Raw genomic sequence first — 11909 nt, forward strand, 5'->3', positions numbered from 1 at the left:
AAGCGGCGCCAACCGTCACCACCGATCATCGTACTTATGTAACACAGACCATGGATGCATGTTTGAGTTGATACATCACTTAAAGCCACCACTGTTCAGGCATCACATCTGTCCATTAGGTTTCCCTTTCATACACAACATTTTTATCCCTGGGTACTAACTTTTTTGTTGTTGTTGACTGTTTATTTATTTGTTTGTTTGTTTGTCCGATGCTCCTTTTGCACTGCTAAATAGGCTGTAGCCAACATGATTTATAAAGGGATTATAAAACTAAGAAATTACTGCATTATTTTACCTACTCCTATTAAACTCACTTTCCTAAAAACTGATTGCAGCTTCTGCTTTGTGATGTCAATGTTATGTCTCTAAATGATTTCATATCATTCATGGGAGATATGCTTGACAAATGAGAAGTTAACAAGTCACTGCTACAAGCTGAATCAATTCATTGGGGCGACCTGCGTGTTGTGTTGCATTGTCTGATTTGGTCATAGTGTGTTTTTTTTTATTATTAGTAAAGATAACATACAAATAAAATGCACCATATATTATACATTCAGAGAATAAACATTCCTTACAAATTAACAACTTTCATACATAGGAAAAAAAATATATATAAAGATGGGGTCACATAATTTAACAGATTATTAACTCACTAAATCAAAATCTTCCACAAAGGAGACAAAAAAAGCAGCCTTTTTCTTTTTAACTAAAGTCAAAGATTTAACCAACAGGTTTAAGGCGTTTTTCCAGTAAGCTAGTGTTGGTTTGGTCTTAAAAAAACGACATTTATGTATAAATTGCTTGCACAAGATTAATAACACATTAACACCATAATTAGCTTTCTTTTCTTTCAAAAACACTCCAAACATGATCATATTTAAGGTAAGTGGGGTAATTTGAATCCCACTGGAAAAAAGCCAGGTATGAAAATCCAACCAAAATATTTGTATAAAATTGCACAAAAAGAATAGATGGTCCAAATCCTCCTCTTCTGTTTCACAAAATACACAATTACCAGTTTCTATTTTGAATCTATCACCAAGGAGTCTATTTGTCGGGTAAATTTTATTCAAAATTTTAAATTGGACTTCTTTCCCTTTAGGAGGGATAGGGAAGGTGATATAATCAGTTCTTATTTTTTCAATTTCTTCCCTTTGGAAATCTTTTAATATGTAATTACGTCTAAGTAAATTTGGAGAATAAAGACTCCTTAATGAAGATCTTAGAAACTTATTATTGCATTTAACATCACAAAATCGAATATCATCTATATATAAATGCCTTAACTTGGGGGATATGTCAGAATATATTATATCATTTACAACTATGTTTTTAAGTGACAATGGAATGGATTTTATAACCCGATTAAATTTACTTTTAGAACATTGGATATTAAACTTTTGGCAAAAATCTTGATGTTCTAGAACATGTCCTTCCTCATCTACAAAATGGGCAATTGCCCAAACACCTTTTGATAACCAATCTTGAATAAAAATAGATTTTCTGTTCATTAGTATATATCTATTGTTCCAAATTGGGCTATTATGTGGAGTGAAATTATGTTTAAATAACATTTTCCAATAAAGAAGGACCTGTTTATGGAATTCAGAGAGTTTAACAGGTAGCTTAGTAATTTCAAAGTCACACTTTAGGAGAAAATCGATACCCCCCAATGTGTTAAAGACCTTACTTGGTATAAAAAACCAAATGGAGTGTGGATTATTTAGGAAGGATTTTAACCATTTAAGTTTCAAAACACCATTCATTATATCGAAGTCAATTGCGTTTCCACCACCTTCAATGTATGGTTTAACCAAATCATCTTTAGATATATAATGGCACTTATTCCTCCAAATAAAATTAAAATTCAAGCTATTAATTGTTTTAATAACTTTATTTGATATTGATAAAGAGTAAGCTGGCTATATAAATCTAGATAAACTATCCATTTTGGTTAATAATATTCTTCCAAAAATTGTGATGTCTCTTTGTAACCACTTATTTAAGATTGTCTTACATTTGTCAACATTATCTGAAATATTTACTTTTTCTAAGACTTTGTGATCTTTTGAAATTGTGATGCCCAAATATTTTACCTCCTTCTTCACCTTTATATCGTACAGTAATTGTGAATGACACTCCTTTAACGCCAATAGTTCACATTTATTTAAATTTAACTTTAAGCCTGAAGCTTTTGAGAATGTAGTGATTATTTGTTTTACCAGGGGAATCTGATGTTCATTTTTTAAGAAAAGAGTAGTGTCATCCGCAAGTTGACTAATTATTAAAAAATTATCCATAATCTCAATTCCGGCAACGCTGCTGTTTTTAATTAAAATTGCGAGCATCTCCACAACCATTATGAATAACAGCGGAGAGCTTCCACACCCTTGCCTAATTCCTCTTTTGACGCTAAATCTTTTACCAGTGCCATAGCCTAACGACACAGAGCTATTTATATCATTATACAGTATATCTATTATCTTCCTAAATTTATCCCCAAATCCAAATCGAGTTAGTGTTTCTAAAATAAAAGGATGTTCTACTGAATCGAAAGCTTTATAAAAGTCCAAGAAAAGAATAAAACTGTCATCACTAATTAGATCATTGTAGTCCAGTAAGTCTAAAGCCAATCTGATATTATTATGAATGTTCCTGTCTTTCAAAAACCCTGATTGTGTCTCACTAATTATACTTGAAACCCCTTGTTTGAGCCTTGTCGCAATTGAGCTAGAGAAAATTTTATAATCTGTATTTAATAAAGTTATGGGCCTTAAGTTATCCAATTGTCGTTTATCTTTGTTTGGTTTAGGAATTAATGTAATTAATCCTTGTTTCATGCTAGACATCAATTCTCCCTTTTCAATACTGGCCAGTATAGCTTTGAATAAAATTTCCCTTAAGTCTTCCCAAAGAAATTGGAAGAAATTAACTGTAAGCCCATCTGGACCAGGGGATTTATTAAGCGCCATTTTCTTAACAGATGCATCTAACTCTTCAATTCTAAAGTCAGATTCACAAAATTCCTTAAACGATTCATCAATTTTAGGGATCAGATTATCTATTTGATCAAAAAAGACATCACAATCTGCTTGGGAGAACTGTGAGGAGTATAAATTGGAATAGAATGTATAAGTTTCATTCTCCAAAATTTTAGGGTCGTCACATTCAATGCCATCAATTAACAGGGAAGATATCAACTATGCGTGAACGCACAAAAGCTCCTTCTGCTTTATTTAGGTAGAGCTGATCTAATTTAGTTTGCAACTCCATAAGTTTACTCCTTTCTTGACTATTTAGATCATCTTTACTACAGCAATAAGTAATTTCTTGGAATAATTTACATTCATATTCTCTTTGCTTTCGACTTATGTTTTTACTGAATTGAATACTAAATTCTCTAATTTTGAATTTAATGAATTCCCATTTACTGATATATCCTACAATTAAATGGTCAGCCATAATATCTTTTATAATTTTTTTGACTATGTTGCAGTAATCTTCATTTTGTAAAAGTTTGGCATTGAACTTCCAATAAGTTCTTTTATTTGATTGTCTAATTTCCGATTCAAAGCATAGTTCAATAAAGCAATGATCAGAAAGAGGTGCATTTGACATCACAACTTTTACAGTGTGGTTAAGAATGTTGTCACTTCCTAGCCAATAGTCTATTCTAGATTTACAAGCTCCATTTGGTTTAAACCAGGAAAAGCTTTTAATTCCTGGATTTCTTACTCTCCAAATATCTGTCAAATTGTTGTTTATCAAAAAATCTATAATTAGGTTATTTTTTTGTGGTCTACCTGTCCTTGAGGGCCATCTATCAGTCCATTCATCAGGAGTCATATTCCAATCACCACCCATTAAAATATATTCCGTAGGGTATCGATCTTTAAGTTCAAAGATATTTAAAGTTATATCTTCTAACATATTTTTATTCTGACTTTCATTATTATATCCATAAACGTTGACTAAAATGAAAAACAAACTTTCAACTCTCATTACAGCAATCAACCAATGACCATTCAAGTCAGTCCGTTGTATTACAAGATCCCCAGGAAAGTTATTGAATAAAATTGCTACAGCCCCCGACCTCGTTGAGCCATGGCTAAACAGGATTTTGCTACCCCATTGGTTTGACCAAAAAGATACATCACTATCAGATGAATGAGTCTCTTGTAGAAAAATACAGTTTGATTTTTTACCTTTGCAGTACAAAAATAAGGCTTTTCTTTTAACAGATTCTCTTAAACCCCTAACATTTAAAGAACCAAAACAAATGTTAACATTCAACATGAACTATAGACAGAATATCACTCACCACGTGAAAAAAACGAAAAAGAAAAAAAAGTACTAAATGCTGAGCTCCTCAGACCGCGAACAAGTTTCCACTATTTCAGTTTTTGTCATTTTTAGTTCTCCTGTGTTTCTTCAACTTTGCGTCCATCAATGAAGGCATGTGGACCACGAAAGTAGGCTCGTTTACCCGCACGTCTTGCCTCCTCCACCAGAGGCCATAGGCGCTGTCGATCTTGTATGTCCTCCTGCGGCAACATCTCTGCAAAGCTGATGCCTTCTTGTTTGCAGATTGAAGAATCTTTGGTGCGCCTCCACAATTCTTCTTTGATTCGCCTTTGTGTGAATAAAATAATGATGTTTCTGTTTCTGCCATCAACTCGTTTCCCTAAGCGATGAACAATATCAACGGCCTCTTCTAAGTTCAAGTCAGGGGCAATCTTCTGAAGCGTTTGCAAAACCTTCACTCTAATGTTTTCGTCTTTGTCTTCCTTCACCCCTTTCAGCTTTAAGCACCACCTCATTCGGTAGCGCTCTTGTTCTCTCACTCTTCTTTTCAAGTCTTCGTTTTCTTTAAGCAGCTGTTCATTCGCATTTGCCAGTTTAACAACTTTCAGTTTGCAATCAACTATCTCTGCAGCATTAAACTCCACAGCCTTAGCCAAGCTGGCAACCATAGCTGCACTTTGTCTGTTTTGTTCCTTGATATCTTCCAGTTGTACTTCAAATTTCTTCTCAAGTCCCAGAATGGCTTCAAAAATAGTTTTATTGGAGATATCATCTTCCTTCTCTGAAGATTTTGTTCTTTTCTCCTCCGGCGGTTGTTTTGATGGAGTTGGCGGCGCAGAGTCTGCTCCCCGTTCTCGCTTGTTTAGGCTCACGTTGGCAGCTTCAGTGGTAGCATAGCCATGGTCACTGACTTTAGCATGCGAAGACGTCTTAACATTGGGGTTTGACGGCACAAATTGCAGCTTTGCATTCTTAATAACCTTTTGGGCATCCATAGTTGTAATTCGAGTGGAAAGAGAATAAAGTTCCTTAGCAAATTTTGCGGTCTTTCGGAGCTCCTGAAAAAACACGAGCGTTCAAGCTGCCATCTTGGTGCCACCGCTGCTGCAAACTGAATGTGCCCGTACCAGAGGTTATACTTAAAATGGCAGCTGTCAGGAAGTCTCTTTGGAAATTTGTGTTCGCCCTTTATGAAATAGATATGTTGTATTACAAGGTACTAATGCACCCTTGCATTGGTAAAATGAATTCTGTTAGAATAGCTGATACGCCCTCACAGAAGATTTATTTTGACCTTTCTAAAGCCTTCTTTAAAATTTAGAAAATAAAATGAAAACAGGCATATCAAAACAAGCCTACTAGAAATACTACTCTGTATTACATCCTAACACTTGGCTAAATCCTAATATGTAATTCTGGTTTAATAGTTTATTACACTAAATGCACACAGATGTTTTACTTTGGCAGGAGCTTAAACAACTGAGTTGAATTAACACAAGTTATTCATATTCAATAAACCTGTGCAATTTGTGTTGATAAAATATGATTGAAACATGTTTTGGTGAAGTAATTTGAGCTCTTGGAATATTTTAATCCTTCATAATTTTCACACTTTATTCCAACACTATTCAGTGGCAAACAAACAAAACCGTACATTTTCTGAAATATTTGTGGGTTTTTCTCGTTTGTTTTTATACTACTTAAACACTAAAGTGACCCTCCAATGTGATGACAGTGCCAGCAGTGGCCCACAGCTCATTTAATGCTTTCTCCTAATTGGCTCATAATAGTCTTGCATATGTATGAACTATGTAGGCTATCTCTATTTTAAAATAATGACTGGGCAATGAGAGCATCTCCTCACGGTGTACTTTACTGACAACAGGACAACAGGGAATACAGAGAACTGACTGAGGACTTTGTCAACTGGTGCCAGCAGAACCACTTCCAGATCAACACTCCGAAAACCAGCGAGCAGGTAGTGGACTCCACCTACACCAGTGAACATCCAGAGAATGGGCATTAAGATAGCTGACTCATATAAGTGATCTAACCAATAAACTGATCTGGAGTAACAACAGAGAGTCCATCTACACAAAAGGATAGAGACGGTTGTATTTGCAACAGAGAAGTCTTTTGGAAGGGAGCAGGGAGAGCTCCTGAAGACCTTCTAGGACTCTGTGGTGGTATTGTCCATGTTTTATGGTGTGGTCTGCTGGGGATAGGAAGAAACTGAACAGGTTGATCAAGAAAACTAGCTCTGTTCTTGGATGCCCTCTTGACCCAGTGGAGGTAGTTATCTCTGTCAGATAACAGCTCCCACCCCATACAGGCCACCCTGACAACACTAACCTGTTTTCCCTCCAGTGATAGGCTGCTGGCCCCAACTGACCGAGTGCTCAGTGAATACCTCAGGCAGCAGAAACCCAAGAAAGAGGAGGGAGACGAGGAACCATCATGGAAGGACAGGCCCCTGCACGGTATGTACCACCGGCAGATAGAGGAGGTGGCTGATATCCAGAAATCCTACCAGTGGCTGGACAAAGCTGGACTGAAAGACAGCACAGAGGCACTAATCATGGCAGCACAAGAACAAGCTCTGAGTACAAGATCCATAGAGGCTGGGGTCTATCACACCAGGCAAGGCCCCAGGTGCAGGCTGTGTAAAGATGCCCCAGAGACAATCCAGCACATAACAGCAGGGTGCAAGATGCTAGCAGGCAAGGCATACATGGAACGCCATAACCAAGTGGCCGGCATAGTGTACAGGAACATCTGTGCCAAGTATAACCTGGAAGTACCGAGGTCAAAATGGGAGATGCCCCCAAGGGTGATGGAGAATGACCGAGCTAAGATCCTGTGGGACTTCCAGATACAGACGGACAAAATGGTGGTGGCTAACCAACCGGACATAGTGGTGGTAGACAAACAGAAGACGACGGCTGTAGTGATCGATGTAGCGGTTCCGAATGACAGCAATATCAGGAAGAAGGAACACGAGAAGCTGGAGAAATACCAAGGGCTCAGAGAAGAGCTCGAGAGGATGTGGAGGGTGAAGGTAACGGTGGTCCCCGTGGTAATCGGAGCACTAGGTGCGGTGACTCCCAAGCTAGGCGAGTGGCTCCAGCAGATCCCGGGAACAACATCGGAGATCTCTGTCCAGAAGATCGCGGTCCTAGGAACAGCGAAGATACTGCGCAGGACCCTCAAGCTCCCAGGCCTCTGGTAGAGGACCCGAGCTTGAAGGATAAACCGCCCGCAGGGGCGTGCTGGGTGTTTTTTATATACACACATATACATATATACATACGCCCTGCCCGTGATCAGGTACCCTGCTGGGGTAATAGGCTGGCCAAAGGAGGAGATAGAAGCCACTGACATAAAGACAAGAAAGCCCCTTACCATGCATGGAGGGTTTCACCCCAAGTCCAGCATCCTGAGGCTGTACGCTAAGTGGAAGGAAGGAGGCCGGGGACTGGTGAGTGTCAGCACCACAGTCCAGGATGAGACAAGGAACATCCACAAATACATCACGAAGATGGCCCCAACTGACAGCGTGCTCAGTTCAATTCAATTCAATTCAATTCAATTTTATTTATATAGCGCCAAATCACAACAAAAGTCGCGTCAAGGCGCTTTATATTGTACAGTAGATTGCACAATAATAATATGAATACCTCAGGCAGCAGAAACCCAAGAAAGAGGAGGAAGGCGAGGAACCATCATGGAAGGACAGGCCCCTGCACGGTATGTACCACCGGCAGATAGCGGAGGTGGCTGATATCCAGAAATCCTACCAGTGGCTGGACAAAGCTGGTCTGAAAGACAGCACGGAGGCACTAATCATGGCAGCACAGGAACAAGCACTGAGCACAAGTTCCATAGAGGCTGGGGTCTATCACACCAGGCAAGACCCCAGGCTGTGTAAAGATGCCCCTGAGACAATCCAGCACATAACAGCAGGGTGCAAGATGCTAGCAGGCAAGGCATACATGGAACGCCATAACCAAGTGGCCGGCATAGTGTACAGGAACATCTGTGCCGAGTATAACCTGGAAGTCCCGATTTCAAAATGGGAGATGCCCCCAAGGGTGATGGAGAATGACCGAGCTAAGATCCTGTGGGACTTCCAGATACAGACGGACAAAATGGTGGTGGCTAACCAACCGGACATAGTGGTGGTAGACAAACAGAAGACGACGGCTGTAGTGATCGATGTAGCGGTTCCGAATGACAGCAATATCAGGAAGAAGGAACACGAGAAGCTGGAGAAATACCAAGGGCTCAGAGAAGAGCTCGAGAGGATGTGGAGGGTGAAGGTAACGGTGGTCCCCGTGGTAATCGGAGCACTAGGTGCGGTGACTCCCAAGCTAGGCGAGTGGCTCCAGCAGATCCCGGGAACAACATCGGAGATCTCTGTCCAGAAGATCGCAGTCCTGGGAACAGCTAAGATACTGCGCAGGACCCTCAAGCTCCCAGGCCTCTGGTAGAGGACCCGAGCTTGAAGGATAAACCGCCCGCAGGGGCGTGCTGGGTGTTTTTTATATACACACACACACACACACATATATATATATATATATACATACGCCCTGCCCGTGATCAGGTACCCTGCTGGGGTAATAGGCTGGCCAAAGGAGGAGATAGAAGCCAGTGACATAAAGACAAGAAAGCTCCTTACCATGCATGGAGGGTTTCACCCCAAGTCCAGCATCCTGAGGCTGTACGCTAAGTGGAAGGAAGGAGGCCGGGGACTGGTGAGTGTCAGCACCACAGTCCAGGATGAGACAAGGAACATCCACAAATACATCACGAAGATGGCCCCAACTGACAGCGTGCTCAGTGAATACCTCAGGCAGCAGAAACCCAAGAAAGAGGAGGAAGGCAAGGAACCATCATGGAAGGACAGGCCCCTGCACGGTATGTACCACCGGCAGATAGCGGAGGTGGCTGATATCCAGAAATCCTACCAGTGGCTGGACAAAGCTGGTCTGAAAGAGAGCACGGAGGCACTAATCATGGCAGCACAGGAACAAGCACTGAGCACAAGATCCATAGAGGCTGGGGTCTATCACACCAGGCAAGACCCCAGGCTGTGTAAAGATGCCCCTGAGACAATCCAGCACATAACAGCAGGGTGCAAGATGCTAGCAGGCAAGGCATACATGGAACGCCATAACCAAGTGGCCGGCATAGTGTACAGGAACATCTGTGCCGAGTATAACCTGGTAGTCCCAAGGTCAAAATCGGAGATGCCCCCAAGGGTGATGGAGAATGACCGAGCTAAGATCCTGTGGGACTTCCAGATACAGACAGACAAAATGGTAGCGGTCAGGAAGCAACATCAGGAAGAAGGAACACGAGAAGCTGGAGAAATACCAAGGGCTCAGAGAAGAGCTCGAGAAGATGTGGAGGGTGAAGGTGACGGTGGTCCCCGTGGTAATCGGAGAACTAGGTGCGGTGACTCCCAAGCTAGGCGAGTGGCTCCAGCAGATCCCGGGAACAACATCGGAGATCTCTGTCCAGAAGAGCGCAGTCCTAGGAACAGCTAAGATACTGCGCAGGACCCTCAAGCTCCCAGGCCTCTGGTAGAGGACCCGAGCTTGAAGGATTAACCGCCCACAGGGGCGAGTGGGGAATTATTTATATATATATATATATATATATATATATATACACTCAGAAAAATAAAGGTGCCAACTGAAACCAAAAGTGGTTCTTTAGACTGATGCCATAGAAGAACCTTTTTTGGTGCCACAAAGAACCTTTCAAGAACCATTTCTTTCAGTCGTTCATTGAAGAACCTTTAATGGTTCTTCAAAGAACCTTTTTTAAAATGGTTCTTTAGAGAAGCATTTTTAAAAGCTCCTTCAAATGGTTCTTTAAAAAAAACATTTTAAAGAACCATTTTAAATCTTTCAAAATAAAATGTATCATAAATTGAATTTAGGTAGGATAAAATAAATACGAGCACAGCATAGACATATATTAATGGTTTATTGTCATTTCATAATATACCAAAAGACAAAAAGGCATTTTAACCCTCAGCACCACATCACTACTAATACATGTTACATATTAGTCATTTAAGCAGTAATAATTAAACATTTTTACTATACTTTAAATAAATATATATATGAATACTATATCTATAGATAACACAACAATTAATACATGTATTATTTAATTAATAAAAAATCAGAAAGTGATAAAGACACATTAAAAATAGCAATTGCTTCATAACAGACGAATAAATCAACACATTTTCATCAGCAGATGTTTGCATAATCTGTAAAAATATTTCAACAAGTTTTTGATTAAAATTATCAATGAACTTCAGCCTTACGTTATGTAAGGTAAGTTTCATGTTGGACTCATGGTTCTTTGTTAGTCCAGTTTAGGACAATGTCTCTGACGTATGTATCATATCAAATATATGTCATATCAAAACAAGCCCACACCTGCAGTTGTTTCAGTTTTTCACATGTGTTTCCTGTCAGCTGGTCAACCGCACTCAGGTGGACATCCATATCAGCCAACCAAACGACAAGCTCCTCCCTTTGTGCTTCAAATCCCTCCCACTCTTAGACAAGGAGCTGAGAGAGAGAAAACAAGGGTCAATTATAAAGAAGAGAGAAAAGTGAAACCATCCTCAGAAGGTCTGACTCGCATACCTGCAGTCGACCTATGATGGACTCCAGTCATCACAGCGGCGGCCGCACTCCCTCACCAATGCCAGCAGCCGAGTCTGCAGGGTGCCCTGGAAGAGCAGAGTTAATGTTCGACTCTTCCTGGTCAGTCTCTCCAGCTGGGTGAGCCGAGGTTTCCCCTCTCACCGCCGCCTCTGAACACACGAACACAAATTGCATGTGAAGCAGGAGGTGCAGATTTTTTTGCTATTCTTTTCTAAATCCAGGCTTGATAACGTGAAGGTATTTGGAAAACCTTTTTGGCCAGCGGACGACTGTTGCCTCGCAGAAAGTCAAATCAAATGTATGCGATACACAATCAATTCACAAGAACACATTATAAAAAACAAGTCCAGTTCTTGCCTGATTTCACGTGAATTCTGCATCAAAACAGGGTAACAGAATTAAAATGAGTGTTTGCAGCAAATGTGAGCACAAAGCCTCACTTTGTACAAGCCTGCTATTAAAGTTCTCCTCTATGCAGACAACGTTCCTGTTTTCAAGGCACAACTTGGATCTGCTGTACAAATCTTATGGATACACGCTAAATGAAACAGAAGTTTGCACAACTCCAGATTCTGATCCCTCCACCTAATATGGTCCCAAAAGGCTAACAAATACCCACATAGCAATAGCAATAAAGCAAATGTTGAGGCTTCAAAATACAAAGTCCATAAACCAATGGCTGACATGGGTTTTATCATAAGGGTGATAAATATACAACATATGTTTTTAAGACTAAAAGTATAATACAGATTTTAGTCTGAGAGATTTGATGTTCATTTACCTGCAGATGCACTATACGTGCCTGCTCCGTGGTTTTCCACAACGTTTTGCACATCACTATTTAATACAGGAAGTAGGTGAACTAAAACAAGTCATCTTTCTTTGTGAGAGGACAATATTAATGAA

The 11909-nt window shown here is 40.1% G+C and overlaps 1 protein-coding gene across 1 annotated transcript in view; it reads right to left on the bottom strand.

Moving 5' to 3' along the window:
* The window catches only part of LOC134640034 (peroxisomal membrane protein PEX13-like), a 74497-nt gene extending 63596 nt beyond the window's left edge, over nucleotides 1-10901 (bottom strand). Inside the window, exon 1 of the mRNA XM_063491594.1 lies at nucleotides 10770-10901. The gene's annotated coding sequence lies outside the window, so the exon portion shown is untranslated. The remainder of the gene's footprint in view (nucleotides 1-10769) is intronic.
* Between the last annotated feature and the right edge of the window lie 1008 nt (nucleotides 10902-11909).

The sequence above is a fragment of the Pelmatolapia mariae genome, linkage group LG13 (assembly GCF_036321145.2).
Source record: "Pelmatolapia mariae isolate MD_Pm_ZW linkage group LG13, Pm_UMD_F_2, whole genome shotgun sequence".
In the NCBI taxonomy this organism is placed as follows: Eukaryota; Metazoa; Chordata; class Actinopteri; order Cichliformes; family Cichlidae; genus Pelmatolapia; species Pelmatolapia mariae.